This window comes from Tamandua tetradactyla, chromosome 4, assembly GCF_023851605.1.
Source record: "Tamandua tetradactyla isolate mTamTet1 chromosome 4, mTamTet1.pri, whole genome shotgun sequence".
NCBI classification, from domain to species: Eukaryota; Metazoa; Chordata; class Mammalia; order Pilosa; family Myrmecophagidae; genus Tamandua; species Tamandua tetradactyla.
Window position 1 is genome coordinate 92,014,979 of NC_135330.1, and position 15,972 is coordinate 92,030,950.

At 37.5% G+C, this 15,972-nt stretch overlaps 1 pseudogene; it reads right to left on the bottom strand.

The window, feature by feature from the left end:
* Positions 1-402: 402 nt before the first annotated feature.
* Positions 403-15,972, bottom strand: part of LOC143680379 (DCN1-like protein 1) — a 68,236-nt pseudogene continuing 52,666 nt past the window's right edge.

Consider the following 15,972-nt stretch of genomic DNA (forward strand, 5'->3'; position numbering starts at 1 on the left):
ACATCTTAAAAGACAGCACAAAATCTTGGTCATTAAAAAAGCTTCTAGGGTCAAGTCCTTATCATCTTAATTCTACCCAAGCACAATACCCCCGAGAACTTGGTCTCCAGGTGCAGTCCGCCACCATTAAAGCATGGAGGCTACTCCCCCAAAAACGGGCTCTCACTTCCTCTTTATCAAAAATAGTTCAGAGCCCCAATGAGACATATACTGACTTCCTCAGTCGGCTACAGACCGCAGCCCAATGCATTCTCGGTGATCAGGAAAGTGAAAGCAATTTTATCCTGTCCACACAGGAGAAACTGTGCAATTTTCCATTGTATTTATTGTAGAGACTATGAATATTCTAGAAGTTTCCTTTAGTGCTATAGCTGTTTTACTTTTTGTTCCATTAATTCGAGGTCATGAAAACTCCAACGTCTTCAACAATACCAAGGCATGTTCCTTCTTTATCATAGTCATGTCTTCTGTAATCACTGTACTGAAATCTAAAGGAAGACACCAAGTATCTTTTGATATTGATTATTTATAAAGCTCCAACAAAAATGAATTCCATAAATCTAAATCTTCCATTAAGTGCTAAATCCCAGCAAGCAATGGTCATTTTTAGATTGATCATTTTGGCATGGATTCTTTGTAAAATTAAAAGCAAACCAGTAAAAATCTTAAAATCACCTTAATTCTTTCTATTTTTGTTCCATCTTGTATATTGGGCACTTTAGTTTTCTTGGTGCTCACATTCTAATTCTCTCATGTGATGTGTGAACTCCATTTTGAAGATCCTTCTCTGAACTTCCACATGATGATCAAATCTAATGCTGGCTAGACTGAGTTCTAATTATCATACAACTGCTACATACAATATGTTCTAATTTTATTTTCATCTTGTGGCCCTTTGTATTTATTAAAGAGTTGTTTTAACTTTTTCCTGTTCAATGACCTTTTTACACTCTCTTGTATATAAAGTTTGGGATTTTAGAAAATATTTTCTGTTGCAATACCTAACTTCAAGTCATTTTGAGACACAAAACTTACTGCTGTTTTTTCACTATATTGCCTGAAGATCATGAACTGATGAACTTTATCCTCCTGCAATAATTCCAACTTATTCTATTTGCTATCCCCTAAGCCTTTTCCCTCCTTCTCTGGCTCCACAGAGAATAAATCCTGGAGGCAGTGGTGGCTCACTGGGATTCAGCTCATTAGAATTTTGGGTGGTGTGTATGTTCCAGAAAGCATCCTGGTACTGCTGATAGGATACTGCCCTTTATTTTTAGTTACATTCTTCCTCCAGAGAATTCCAGGTCTTCAACCAGAGAAACCCCTTGTGTCTGATACTCTTCTTTAATCTCCAGGATCCAGAAACTTCTTATGACATGAAATCAGTCAAAAGTACTTATTGAACGAATAAAGGAAAAGTATTTTCAACATTTTATGAGGTTTATGTTTTTTATTGTTTCATAAATCCAATCAAAGTGGACACTGTGTGTGCCACAGAATGAAGTCTTGAATAGATTTAGTATAGATGTGATCAGGGTGTGTCCTTTCTAATCTAACCATGATTAGGTTTATCAGGTGTTTTTCTTTATATAATTGAAAGTCACAGTAGAAGGGGCATCACCAGAGAAGAAGAAGTTGAAGAGTATGGACTTTGGGACAAGAGGGAAGTGCTGCTTTCTTATGAAACACACTTCAGAATCTTGTTGGCTTCACTGTCTCCTGTGGTTTGGTCCTGGTGAGTTCTCCATTTAATTAAACATGAACCAGCCTCACTCATAACCATGTGAAGAATCATGTTAATTTCCAGATACTTTTACCTTAAAGAAATACTAAAAAATATTTAAATTTTACCGTCTACTCTTATTTCTCTATTCACCTCATCTCCCTTTCCCCAAAGTTTGCCTCAAACATAGATTCATTTTTGCATTATCATATATTTATTTATCATAAAAGGGGATCATCAGTTTGCCTCAAACATTTTACAGTGTAACTGGGCCAACATAAAACATAAGAACATATAATAGAACCATGGATATTTAATACTTAATTACCTAAAATGCTTACAAGTGAAATTATTGCACTACTTTTTAAATTTCAAGACAGTGCACTTACACACAAAATGGCAAAAATTTCCTTTCAGTATCAAATGCCTGTGGCTAAAATAAAAATTTATCAGTTGATGTTTTCTTAAGAAATGATATTTTCCAAATTTGTAAAGAGATTCCCTAAATTTTCAATTGTGTAGTTTTCAAAATTTGTTAAAACACATCTTAATTATGGGAAAATGCATAAAGATACTCTCATGTTCTCCAGGAATCCCTAAAATTTTGAAGCTTTAGGCAGTGTGGTCCTTATGGTGTCAGTCAAATTTGACTTTAATAGACCCCCATTGTATGTTCTTTCTTTTTTCATAGTAAAATACATACAGTCTAGAATGTATAATATATTTTTTCCTGGAATATAAACTTTCAATGGAAATATTTCTCTTTATATTAAAGCCACACTAATTCCCACAGAATTAAAAGTTTCCAAGTCCTCTATGAGGTAAAATAACAAACAAGCAAACAAAAAAACAGGATATTGTGCATCAGATTGTCTATATTAGTTCTCAGAGCCACCAGAATCCACAAAAGCTGGGAGGTTACTGAGAAAACACAATGATGGCATTTAGAATATTAAAGGTATGGCATATAAAGGACATAATCTGTTTTCCTTTACTGCATCTACACAATTTAGCTACTTAGGGGGTAAATATTTTATAAAATATTTTACATTTATAAAATATATTTTATGAAATAAACATAACTTCTTTATACTTATAATGATTGGTATTCCACTTACTCAAGATGGGTTGTTCAGATTTTATGTCTTCTGAAGTTATCAATGGCATGGAGGAGAGTTTACCTTTAAAACAGTGTTTTTCTAGGGAGAGAAAAAGCTTTGCATTTCAAAATATAGAGATAGCATATTCATTAGAGTCTTGATTTTATTGTATTTTCCAATGCATTTGAGTTCTAGTGAGTGTTGGAGAAATGTTTAATCAGGAGGCATAACCTCCATGTTATTTTATAAGTTAAGATTTAATCAGAAGGTAATTGTTCAATCTGACATAGGAATATAGGGTCTGGTGTCCTTAAGGTAGGTTAGGAGATTTTAACATCGTATGCCTGGATTTAAAATATATATGTAATGATCAAAGGGAAACATGCCAGAGATTATCATTATTGAGAGGTTGATTTTCATTAATTTAGACCAGTAGGGGAGAAAGAACATAAATAGATAATTGGACAGAGGTAAAGATGGATGGGTTGATTGATGGATGATAGATATAGATAGATAGATAGATAGATAGATAGATAGATAGATAGATAGATAGATAGATAGATAGATAGATAGAATATATTTAAAATGACAAATTGGATGATTTTTCTGTAGGGGTAATAGTAGAGCAATTAAGTGGGAGTGGAAGAGAAAGGTTAACTTTAATTGGAAATCAGTGAAGGGATATTTTAGGGATTGACAAACTGATATTTAAAGAAAATGACCCTGGGATAGAAAAGTATGTTTGTGTACAGGGGTGGAGATAAAGTGTGAAAATAGTCCTCGGTACAGATTACAATGTTTAATTGTGCTTGGTGGATTGAAGATGACAGATAAAACACCAATCCCAGAATGCCCAGGGAGGCCACTAAGATTTGAGTCTGGAGGAGGTGTATTACTTACATTCTGGGTGCAGAAGAGATAACATCTTGCACTATATTTCATTTTATGTAAATTTAGTTAAGCAAATAGCCACGATAGCTCAGAAATGGGATTCAGATAAATGTTTTGTCATGATCAGCTTAGAGATAGCAATGGAAGAAATTAATGAAATTGACTAAATGAGTGAAAAAAGCAGTGCAGTCCATAAAATGCAGAGAGAGAAGCTAGGATTTGGTTTCAAGATAATTCAGTAGTGTCTTTTGAGGAATTTATTCCAGCAGATATGGAGAAGGAATGTCTAAAATAGTTTGAATACAATCTGGAGGCTGTGATGCCAGAGAAAGCAATAAAAGAGTTCTGAAAAAGAGACCATGGCTCAATTCTTTGGTTCCAAGTTAGAATTTATTGATGGGGGGAAAATTAGTGATCTCCAAGTTACATGAATGAGTACTTCAGTGTTCATTTTTGTGAGTCAAAGTGTGATGCGAGTGTGAGTACATGATAAGTGTACTTTCAGTTTGTCATGGGAAGATACAGAGAGAAAGAACTTGAGAGAGAATGCATTCAGAGTTCTGTTTTTCCAACAGAAAAATGTGTTTAAATGGTGAAATGGATAGTATAAAATGGGAGAGGTTTCTGACAAAGTAGATTTAATTTATGATCAATAATATAGTTCACCATATCTTGACATTAAGATCAACTGAAGAGGGAGGAGGGCTGGGACATAAATAAAATCACAAAGAAAGATAGATGATAAAGATTGAGATGGTACATTTGCATCAATTTAGGAAAAGAACTAGCAAAACAACAGAAAAAGATATAGAATGCTAATATAGAGAAAAAAATAAAAATAATAATAATAGTAAAAAAAAGACACAGACAAACAAACAGACAAACAAACAAACAAAAAGATTGAGATGGTATAATCTAGGAATGCCTAGAGTGTGTAATGATAGTGACTAAATGTACAAATTTAAAAAATGTTTTTGTACTTGGGACATGAATCCCAGGGGTGTGGATCTTCCTGGCAATGTGGGACAGAAATCCCAGAATGAGCTGATATTCAGCATCAAAGGATTGAGAAAAGCTCTAGAATGAGCTGAGACCCAGCATCTAGCGATTGAGAAAACCTTCTCAACCAAAAGGGAGAAGAGTGAAATAAGACAAAGTGTCAATGGCTAAGAGATTCCAAACAGAGTGGAGAGGTTATCCTGGAGGTTATTCTTACACATTAAGTAGATATCACCTTGTTAACCAAGATGTAATGGAGAGGCTGGAAGGAACTGCCTGAAAATGTTGAGCTGTGTTCCAGTAGCCATATTTCTTGATGATTATTGTATAATTAAATAGCTTGCACAATGTGACTGTGTGATTGTGAAAACCTTGTGTCTGATGCAGCCTTCATCTACCTTGTCAACAGATGAGTAGAACATATTGAATAAAATTAAATAATAGGGGGAACAAATGTTAAAATAAAAATAAAAAATAAAAAATAAATCAATTGAACCCTTCAATTTAGCCAGAGGTAACATGAACTTGTATTTGATAGGAGAGAAGGAATAACTAATGCATATGTATGTAGAGATAATTGAAGATATTATGGTATGAGAGTGTGTGGTGGTTAGGTTCAGGTGCAATTTGGCCAAATAATTATGCCCAGTTTTCTGATCAGGTGAACACTTGCCTGATCATTGCTGCAAGGATATTTCATGACTGGCTGAGAACCAGAAGGCTGGTGCATTAAATCATGAGTCAGTTGATTGCATCTGTAACTGATTACATCTGCAATCAACTAAGCCATGTCTCCGCAATGAGATAATCCAATCCACTGAGGACTTTAAGGGGAAAGAGACACTCTTTCACTGCTTCTTCAGCCAGAAAGACTCTCCTGTGGAGTTCATCCAGACCCTTCATCAGAACCACAAGTGTCACAGCCTGCCCCATGGATTTCAGACGCTTCCAATCCCATGGATGCATAGCACCCTTATAAAGCTCATATACACAGATCTCTTGGATCTGTTTCTCTAGAAAACCCTGAGTATTACTCTTGGTACCTAGAGTGGGGTGGTTATTTAGAAACAGAATCTTAAAAATGGGTTTTACAATAGGTTTTCTACTCTGGCTAGTTCAGAGGCCCTAATGACTCTTAATGCAATAATTAATATGACACTGGTAGTCCATGGGGTGAGTTGAAAAGAGAGATACTCAAAATATTACCATTAGATTCTGCTAATTGTGTGCTTATGTGGGGTAAGTCTCTGGGTCAGAGTTCTTTTGAAATCCCTGTGGAGTTTTGTGGAATTGTGGGTATAAAGATGTTGGCTAGGTGTTATTAGATATGACGGTTACAGCAGTGAGGGAAAAGGATGAGCTGAAGACTTCAAATTTGTACTTTAAGTGCTGTATGTATGATGTAAATGTTTCCACATGTGCCCTAAAAGAAAATCGTACTCCCTGTGGTTGCAGATTTGAGATCTCTGAACACCAGGCCCAAGCCTCATTGTGTCAGTAGCAGATTTACAATGTAAACTGAAATGTCAACTTTGCAGGATGCCTGCTGTTAAAGTAAGGGCTTTGATTGGAAAAGAATGGTAACCTGAAACATGAGGCAGTGATGTATCACTTTATAATGATGGCCAAGGGGAGACAGGATCCCTGGAAACTGCTAAACCTTTTCTCAATAGAGCTGTAAAGGACTGCTCTGAGGAAACATCTTCCCAGCCTCCAGTTCCCTCAAATGAGCCAGTCATCCAACCTCCACCTAATGATATTAATATTTCATTGCGTGCCTGTAAACACCTCCTCTCAGAAAATAGCTCTCACTCTTCTGTCTGCAGAGACTAATCTTATTTCACCAGATGAAATGGTAATGGAATGCCTTGAGGTAATTGGCTTGGAAAAACCTCTATTTTTTATGACCCAACCCCACCACCTTTTTTCTTCAAAAGTGTTATGTATATGTAAAATACTTATATAAAAGTGTTTTATATGTGTGTGTGTGTGTGTGTGTGTGTGTGTGTGTATGTTATTTATAACTACAATAAAATACCAACAGGCCCTGAAAGGTCAGGTACAATGTGTGGCCCATGAGGAGGTATGCTATAATCCAAAAGAACTGCATGAGTTTTCCAATGTATATAGACAGAAATCAGGGGAACACATGTGGGAATGGATATTAAGGGTGTGGGATAATGGTGGAAGGAATATAAAGTTTGACCAAACTGAATAAATTTATTTGGGCCCACTAATCAGAGATTCTGCATTCAAAGTTGTATGTAGCTTGAGGGGTTAGAAGGGGAGTTAAAGGTTTTTTTACATGGTTGGCTGAAACACTGATCAAAAGATGGCTGACATTACCCATGGTTAAAATGCCAAAACTGCCATGGTATACTTTAAAAGAGGGGATCCAGAGGCTTAGAGAGACGGAAATGTTAGAGTGAATTGATCATGGAAGACATGCTCACACACCCCAGGAATATCCAGAGGACACAGCTTTCTCCAAACCTGAGAGAAATACATTGATGAGACTAGTTTCATCATCCATGAGGAGCTCCAAAGTGGCATGTCTCTTTATATCAGACATTACAATGGGAAATGATCAGATCCTGAGTTGGAAGAAGCCATGTAGTGACAGTTAGTGACCATAGACAAGATGAGGATAACTACATAAAGCACAGCAGACTCAAAGCAGCAGTCAGAATAATGAGACTCAGAGGCTTGTGGTGTTGGCTAGTGGATAATGGGGTAACTAGATGGAAAATAGATTGGAAGCCCAGTAAATCTTCTTTGAGCTGAATAAGCAGAAGAATTCTATATCAAGTGAAAATTAACTTGAATAAATGTGGGAAGTAAGGGCCCCTTAAGCAATGTTCATACTTTAGACAGTTTACAGATCCAGAGCACCTCAAATGCAGGGATGGCCAGGTTCTCACTGGGAAGGGCCCTTTTACATTACCCAGAATTTACACTGTTAACCTTCCTCACAGACTTTCCCAAGAAGAACTATGACCTTTTACCAAGGTGTCCATGTACTGGGGAAATGGGAATGATCTGAAATTTTGGAAATTATTAGACATTGGCTCAGAAGTGACACTGATTCCAAGAGACACAAAACTTCACTCTGGTCCACCAATCAGAGTAAGGGCTAATGGAGATCAGATGATCAATGAAGTTTTAGCTCAGTTAAGTCTCACAGTGTGTCCAGCAGGTCCCTAGACCCATTCTGTGGCCATTTCTCCACTTCCAGAATGTATAATGGGAATCAGCATACATATAAAATGCAGAATTCCCACGTTGGTTCTATGACTTATGGAGTGAGGAGTATTGTGGCAGCAAAGGCCAAGTGGAAGCCACTAGAATGGCTGCTACTTAGCAGAATAGTTAATCAGAAGGAATACCATATTCCTGAAGAGATTGCAGAGATCAGTGCCACTCTTAAGGACTTCAAGGATTCATGGGTGATTATTCTCACGACATCCCCATTGAACACTCTTGCTTGGCCTATGAAGGAAACAGATGGATCTTTAAGGATGACAGTGGATTATCATAAACTCAAGCAGGTGGTGACTCTAATTACAATTGTTTCTCAATATGGGGTATCATTGCTTGACCAAAGCAGCACATCACCTGGTACCAGGTATGCAGCTATTGATTTGGCAAATGCTTTTTGTTTTAAAGAGCTGTCAGTAGGGACTACCAGATATAGTTGGCATTCAGCTGGCAAGGCCAGCAGTTTACATTCACTCTCCTGCCTGAAGGGTTTATTATCCAACCCTATGTCACAATCTTGTCTGCAGGAGCAATGATCATTTCTCTCTCTCACAAGACATCATACTGACCCACTATATTGAAGATATCATGCTGATTGGACCTAGTGAGCAAAAAGTAGCAACTACTCTAGACTTACTGGTAAGGCATTTGCGTGTTAGGGGTTGGGAGAAACTCCCCCCCAAAAATGCAGGGCCTTCCCCCTCAGTGAAATTTCTGTGTTAAGTTGTCTGGGGCATTTCAATATTTCCATCTTAAGGTGAAAGCTAAGCTGTTGCATTGGGCCCCACCTATGATCAAAGAAATGATATAATGCCTACTTGGCCTCTTTGGATTTTTGAGACAACATGTTCCTCATTTGGGGGTTTTGAGTGGAAACCAGAATAAGAGGAGGCTCTGCAACAGGTATAGTCTACATGGAAAGGTGCTTTGCCACTTGGGGAGATGATTCAGTAGATCTAGTGGTTCTGGAAGTGTCCGTGGCAAATAGGGTTGCTGTATGGAGCTTTTGACAGGCCCACATAGGAGAATTACATGCAGACAATTAGTATTTTGGAGCAAAGCCTTACCATCCACTGCAGATAGCTACTCTCCTTTTGAGAAACAGCTTATAGTCTGATTCTGGGCCTTAGAAGAGGCTGAATGTCTGACCATGGGCCAACAAGTTACCATGAAACCTGAGCTGCTCATCGTGAGTTGGATTTTGTCTGACCCACCAAGTATAAATTTAGGCATGCACACAGCACTAAATCAAGAAATGGAAATGGCATATTATAGATAAGCTCAAGCATATCCTGAAGGCACATGTACATTATATGAGGAAGTGTCACAAGTGCCTATGGACTCTACTTCTGTCTTATCACTTTCTCTTTCCCAGACCAGAACTATGGCCTCTTGGGGTCTCCTTACAGTCAGTGGACAGAGGAAGAGAATGTTTAACTCTGGTCTGCAGGTGGTTCTGCAGGACATGCAAGGACCACCAGAAGTGGACAGCTGCAGCACTATCACTTTATTCTGGGATGCCTTTAAAGGACAGAGAGGAGGGGAAATCCTCTCAGTAGGTAGGACTTTGAGAAGTGCACTTTGTTTGTGTGTTTTGATTAGGAGGAGAGCTTGACAGAGGTGGGTTTGTATACTGACTCATTGGTTGTAGCTAATGGTTTGGCTGGATAGTCAGGGACTTGGAAAGATCATGATTGAAAAATTGGTGACAAAAAAGTCTGGGGAAGAGTTACGTGGATAGAACTTTCTGAGTGGACAAAGATCTTGAAAATATTTGTATCCTATACGAATGATTATCACAAGGTGACTTCAGCAGAAGAAGGTTTTAATAATCAAGTGGATGAGATTTGTTCATAACCCAATAGGCTTATGAACAAAATGGGCTTGATTTTAGGGATGGGAGTTATGCATAGGCACAGTAACATTGACTCCTATTCCATAAGGCTGACCAGGCTATGACCACTGTTGAATACAAAACCAACCAGCTGCAGAGACCCATAGTCTGTCCCCAATATGGCACTATTCCCTCTGGTGGTCAGCCGGCTAACTGGTGGCAGGTGGATTATATTGGACCACTTCCATTGTGTAAGAGGCAGTGACTTATTCTAACTGGAATAGACACATACTCCAGATATGGGTTTGCATTCCCTGCAGGCAATTCTGCTAAAACTACCATCCAAGGACTTACAGAATTCCTTATTCACTGTAATGGTATTCCACACAGTTTTGCTTCTGATTGAGTAACCCACTTCACAGCAAATGAAGTGTGGTAATTGGTGAGAGCTCATGTGATTCTCTGGTGTTAACATGTTCCCTAACATTCAGATGTAGGTAGGTTGATAGAATGCTGGATTGGCCTAATGAAAACCCAATTACAGTGCCAACTATGCGGCAAAACCTTGCAGGGCTGGGGCAGTGTTCTCCAGGAAGCTGTGCATGCTCTGAATCAGCATCCACTGTATGCTACTATTTCTCTCCAAGCCAGGATTCATGGGTTCAGTATTCAAGGGATGGAATGAGAGTGTCACCACTCACCATCACCCCTAGTGATCTATGAGAAAAAATTTTTCTTGCTGTCCCTGAATCTTTAAACTCTTCTGGTCTACAGGTCCTAGTTCCAAAAGGAGCAGTGCTCCTACCAAGAGACACAACAATGATTGCATTAAACTGGAGATTAAGAGTGCCACCTGGCCACTTTGGTTTTCACATGCTACTGAATCATCAGAAATGACAGGGAATTTCTGTTCTGTCTGGAGTGATTGATCCTGATGATCAAAAGGAAATAGAACTGCAGCTACAAAATGAAAGTAAAGGAGAGTTTTCCTGGAATACAGGAGATCCCCTAGGGTGTCTCTAGTGTTATCATGCTCTGTGTTAAAAGCCAGTGGAAAATGGCAACAACCCAATCTAGGCAGGACTGCCAATGGCCCAGAAACGTCAAAAATAAAGGTCTGGTTCATCCCTTTTGGGAAAGAAACTTGGCAAGCTCAAGTGCTTGCTGTGGGTAAAGGGAACATGGAATGGATCATGGAAGAAGATAGTGCTAAATATGAACTATTACCATGTGACCAGTTGCAGAAATGAGGACTGTGATTGTATGAGAGTTTCTTCCCTATTTTGTTAGGAGTTTGTTTGCATTTTTACATAAGCAAATATCTTGTTCACCTCTTAACACATGACATAAGTTTTATTGTCATGTTATAGTATTTAAGTCATAGGGTATGAAATTTAAGAGTGAATGTTACTTAAGGACTTGCACCTTATTCTGTACAGATGTAAAACATTTTCACTCATATGCAGGACAGCTGAATATTTTTAGGTGAAACATATGTCTGCTACTGTGTTCTATTTAGAAATGAAACCTGTTTCAAGGTGATGTGTATAGTTGCCAATTTAACAAGGTGCGAACTGTGATGGTTAGGTTCTGGTTTCAACTGGCCAAGTGATTTTGCCCATTATCTGTTCAATCAAACACTGGCCTGACCATTGTTGCAAGAATATTTTGTGGCTAGCTGATAACTTGGGAGGCTGGTGTATTAAATCCTGAGTCTGTGGATTGCATCTGTGGCTGATTACATTTGAGATCAACTAAGGCATGCCTCCCTCAATGGATTGATCCAATCATCTGAAGGCTTTTAAGAATAAAGAGAGACTCTTTCAGTGCTTTTACAGGCAGTGAGCTGTCCTGTGGAGTTCATCCAGACACTTCACCAGAGCTGATAGATTCACAGCCTACACTACAGATTATGGACCCTTCCATTCCAATAGTGAGACACCTTTATAAATCTCACATTTGCAATCTCTCCTGTTCATTCTGTTTCTCTAGAGAACCCTGACTAACACATAGTATAATTTGGAAAATTGTATAATAGATCCACTTAGAAAGAGTTACTCTTATCTGTCAAAAAAAGAGGGGAAATGATAAGGTGCATTATATTCAAAAGGTACAAAGAAGATTCAGTGGATTTATGGAGTATTCAGGAATGATTAAATTAAATTTAATCATTGAAATTTAATCATTTAATCATTTAATTTAATTTAATTTAATCATTTAATTTAATCATTTAATCATTTAATTTAATTTAATCATTGAAATTTAATCATTGAAAACCTCTAGGAATTTAGAATCTGTGTTTAGTCCAGGGTCAGTATCTTACTCAATTACTGTTTCTGATGTATCATGGAAAATTGCATGTTTTTGGAGTCATTGATTATTGAAGTTTTAATTGGTATTGGTGTAGATAGAGGGATATAATTTTGGTCTCAGTATCTGTTGAAATTACAAACTGTGGACTCAACAGTGCGGTATGGATGAGGAAAGATAGATGATGTTTATTGAGAGGAATCAACGCACTGTAGGAAAGAGAATCTGCATATGGATGATTTTTGTGGAAAAACTAGGACAGGAGGTTGTGGCCACAGGGTGGGACCTCTGATTTTGTTTATGAGAGGGATAGTCCAGGTAAGATTTTGAGTGGTGTGTAACACTCCAAAAATTTAAGCTTGGCAGACTGGCAAAGCAAAATTCAAATTCTACCTATGTCATTTTCTAACCATGTAACTTTGTCATAACCCTAAATTTTTCTGAATTTCTAATTGTGTCATTTGTTAAAATGGTAAATGTCCAGATTATTGTGAGGATTAAATAGGCAAATACACTTAATCACCAAGCAGAGTCACACATAACACACTTTTTCTTTTTTCTGGAATTCAGATAAAACTTGTGATTTTATCCTAGTATTGGTTATGGCAAATTATCATGATTTGTCCATGAAGTACATTTAATTATTTATGTTGTTTTAGGAGATACCTTACTGGTAATAAATAATTAATGCTTTCACCCACATATACAATGATACACACATCATGTATATAGAGAAAGGAAATGCAGGGTTTATACCAGAAATGACAGCTAATAGGGACAGGACTTCGGTAATCACCTTACTAAATTTTTCAGATGGAGCAACTAGATCTCCTCAGAAACCCTTTAATTACATATTTTATGAGCCCTATTACCTTCTGAGGATTGTGGGGTGGACAGAAACTGTATGACTAAGGCATTCCTGTTACTTCCCTACACAAGGGATTTTGGGGCTTTGATTTGGAGGATAGGTATCATTGATTGGTTTAAATGAAGTACGTCTTTGAGTTGATTAAACCAGTCAAAAATAACTTTGAAGTTGCATGATTGATGCCCAAAGCCATTTTGAAAAGCTCTAAAATTCAGGGCTTAATGGGCTAAGGCAGTAATCATTCCAGAAACCTCAAGTAGTTTAACCAAGATTATTTAAGGCAATTGTATGCAGAAGGGAAGGAAGAGGGCAGAGTAGAAAGGGAGAAACAGATCGAAGACCTGGGGTGACTGTTGGAGAAACAATGCCAGAGCATAAACCAAGAATACTTAAACTAGGATTTTGCAACATTTAATGGCAGGTCAAGACTAAAATCCACATGTGGTATGAGTTAGGGATACTTATTTTAGAATCATGAAGAGGATTGTAAAACTCTGAGCATCATGGGTAATTAACACATGACACTCATGATTTTCATGTTCTTATCTGTAAGATACCTGCAGTCATATTTTCATTATTAGAAACAATGCACATAGCCTTCTATTTGAGTATAGGAGATGAGAATCTTCCTCTGCTTCTCTTAGAGCACACCACATTTTCTGTTGGTCAGGCTAGTAGGGTTACTTCCAGGTGAGTGTTTGGATATACATGACACATGGGTCTGAATATTATAAACATGTCTTGAATTTTTTGACGTCTTTCTCAATTGTCAGAATTGATTGCCTTATGCTTGGACTGTGTGAGAGTGAAAACCTAGAGGAAGACAGTTGGTGGTGGAACTATTGACAATGCAACCACTGGTGAGTACAGAATTGCTGTTTCTACTGAAATTAAGTACATTTGTAGAAATATTCAGATTTCTTCCACTGGCCTGTCCTATTTCATGAGATACTCATATTTGAGATTCATTTAGTTATACCCATGATCTGGTACAATTGTGGTGGGCCAGGGACTGAGTATGAAGTAATCTCTCTTCCAACATTTACACCAATTCATTTCAGCCTTTTAAGGCTGTGCATTCAAAGTAGAGATGTAAGAGAATTTACATTCTTCATGCAACTCATGATCTCATTGGGGAAGTAATTCACTAAGTTAGTTGTAGTAATGTAGTGAATGTAAGAAAGAGATGAGTAACTGTACAAATTTGTCCAATAAGGAGGTAAACGGTTCATCAGATGAGTTCAATACATCCAGTGTTATGAGTACAGTGGTGAAGGCTATGTGGTGTTCAAGAGAACATGAGGAAAAAAAAACAGAAAATGCAATGGAAACTAATGGATTTATTTTACCCAGTGGTAAACTTCCTCCAGTTTTTATAGAATATATCTGCACATTTTCTTAAGAGGTTTGAAATTCTCATTACCATCTTGTCCCCAGTTACTGATTTTCTCTTTTTTGAAAAACACTTGTACAGATTTGGCAAGTGGAAGCAAAGCACAGGAGTATGGTTTTCTTACTTTAATCTGTGCATACAAGGGGACTATTGCAAGTAGAGTAAAATTTTAGGACCTGTAAAAGTATTTGAAGAAAAAGGAAGAAAGAGACCAGAACCAATAAAAAGCTTATTTAATCCTTGAACAGAGTCAAGAAGAATATACAAGAGACGCAATGAAAAGTGCAGTTTGGAGGTCCAGGAGAATATTCAGTATGGGGGCCTCCTATCCTGGGATGAGTCTCTCTAGGACTGTACTTTACTATAGGAACCTCACAGAGCCCTTATTTTGCTTGAAGAACCCACCCTCATACCTCATAATATAAATCTGAGTTTTGTAGACTAAAAAGAGGAAGAACCTACTGTTCCGAAGTTCTTTATAAAGTCTGTACATTTATGCAAAATGATGTACATTGCTTCAAGATTTTCTGCCATTTTAATGAATAACAAATTATTTAGTTCTAGATAACAAGTTTTGATTAGATAAGAATCATCACCACATTGGAGTTTTCAAAACTTGCAAAATTTTTGAGACTATTTCTTAGATAAAGAAATTGATATCATTGCAGGCGCCTCATTGGTTAAGTTGGATTTTAACTTTGGGCCCAGGGAGAGCTCAGTTATCACACAATGGGGGAAAAAGACAATAATACATGAAGAAACCAGTTATTACTCACAGATCCTAGCAAAAGAAAGGTGCCATGTGCAGTCTGTGTTAAGCATGAGCAGCCCTGGTTGTATGATGACAGCATACAATCAGAGCAAAAGGAACCCATAAGATTGTGATTTTAATGTGGGCCAAGTTAGTAGATTTGCCACAGGAGTGTCAGGGATTGGTTAGTTTAAAATAAATGACTGAAGAGTGTCCCAGTTTGAATAATGGTTACCTTAATATTTGAGTCCACCTGTTGTTTCTGGGGGAGGCATGTGGGTGACCACAGATATAGGAGTTTATGCTGCAGGGATGAAGAACTGTTTAGTAGGCCAAAAGTCAGTGTTGAAACAAGTGGCTTGACCAAAAGAAGATGAATATTGAGGCAGGACACAAAAGTATTTTGATAGGACACAGGGGAATAATTGAACCATAATTATGTTAAAAAGTGGCAGATCGTGAAAAAGACATCCCTTGTGATGAATCTGTGAATTTACTTGAAATTGATGGAGAAGAGAGATTTAGTAATGAATTCTCAAGAGCAAATTTTATGATCACCATCTGGAAGTTATCGGATTTTTGGAAAATTTCCAGGTTGTATTTCATCATATGTTATGCCATATTGCTCTATACTGAGTGTTTACGTATTCAGAGTCTGTATGTTTCTGTGAGTGTATCTGAAATATAGGTGACAGGTTAGAAGTGAGAATGAATGATTTGACTGGATTCCCAAACACAGCTTAAACATTTTATACACAGAAAACCCTCCCTTACTCTGTACTGACATTTCAACCAATCTGCAACAGATATTAATAGTGATGGCCCTGTCTAAACCCAAATACCTA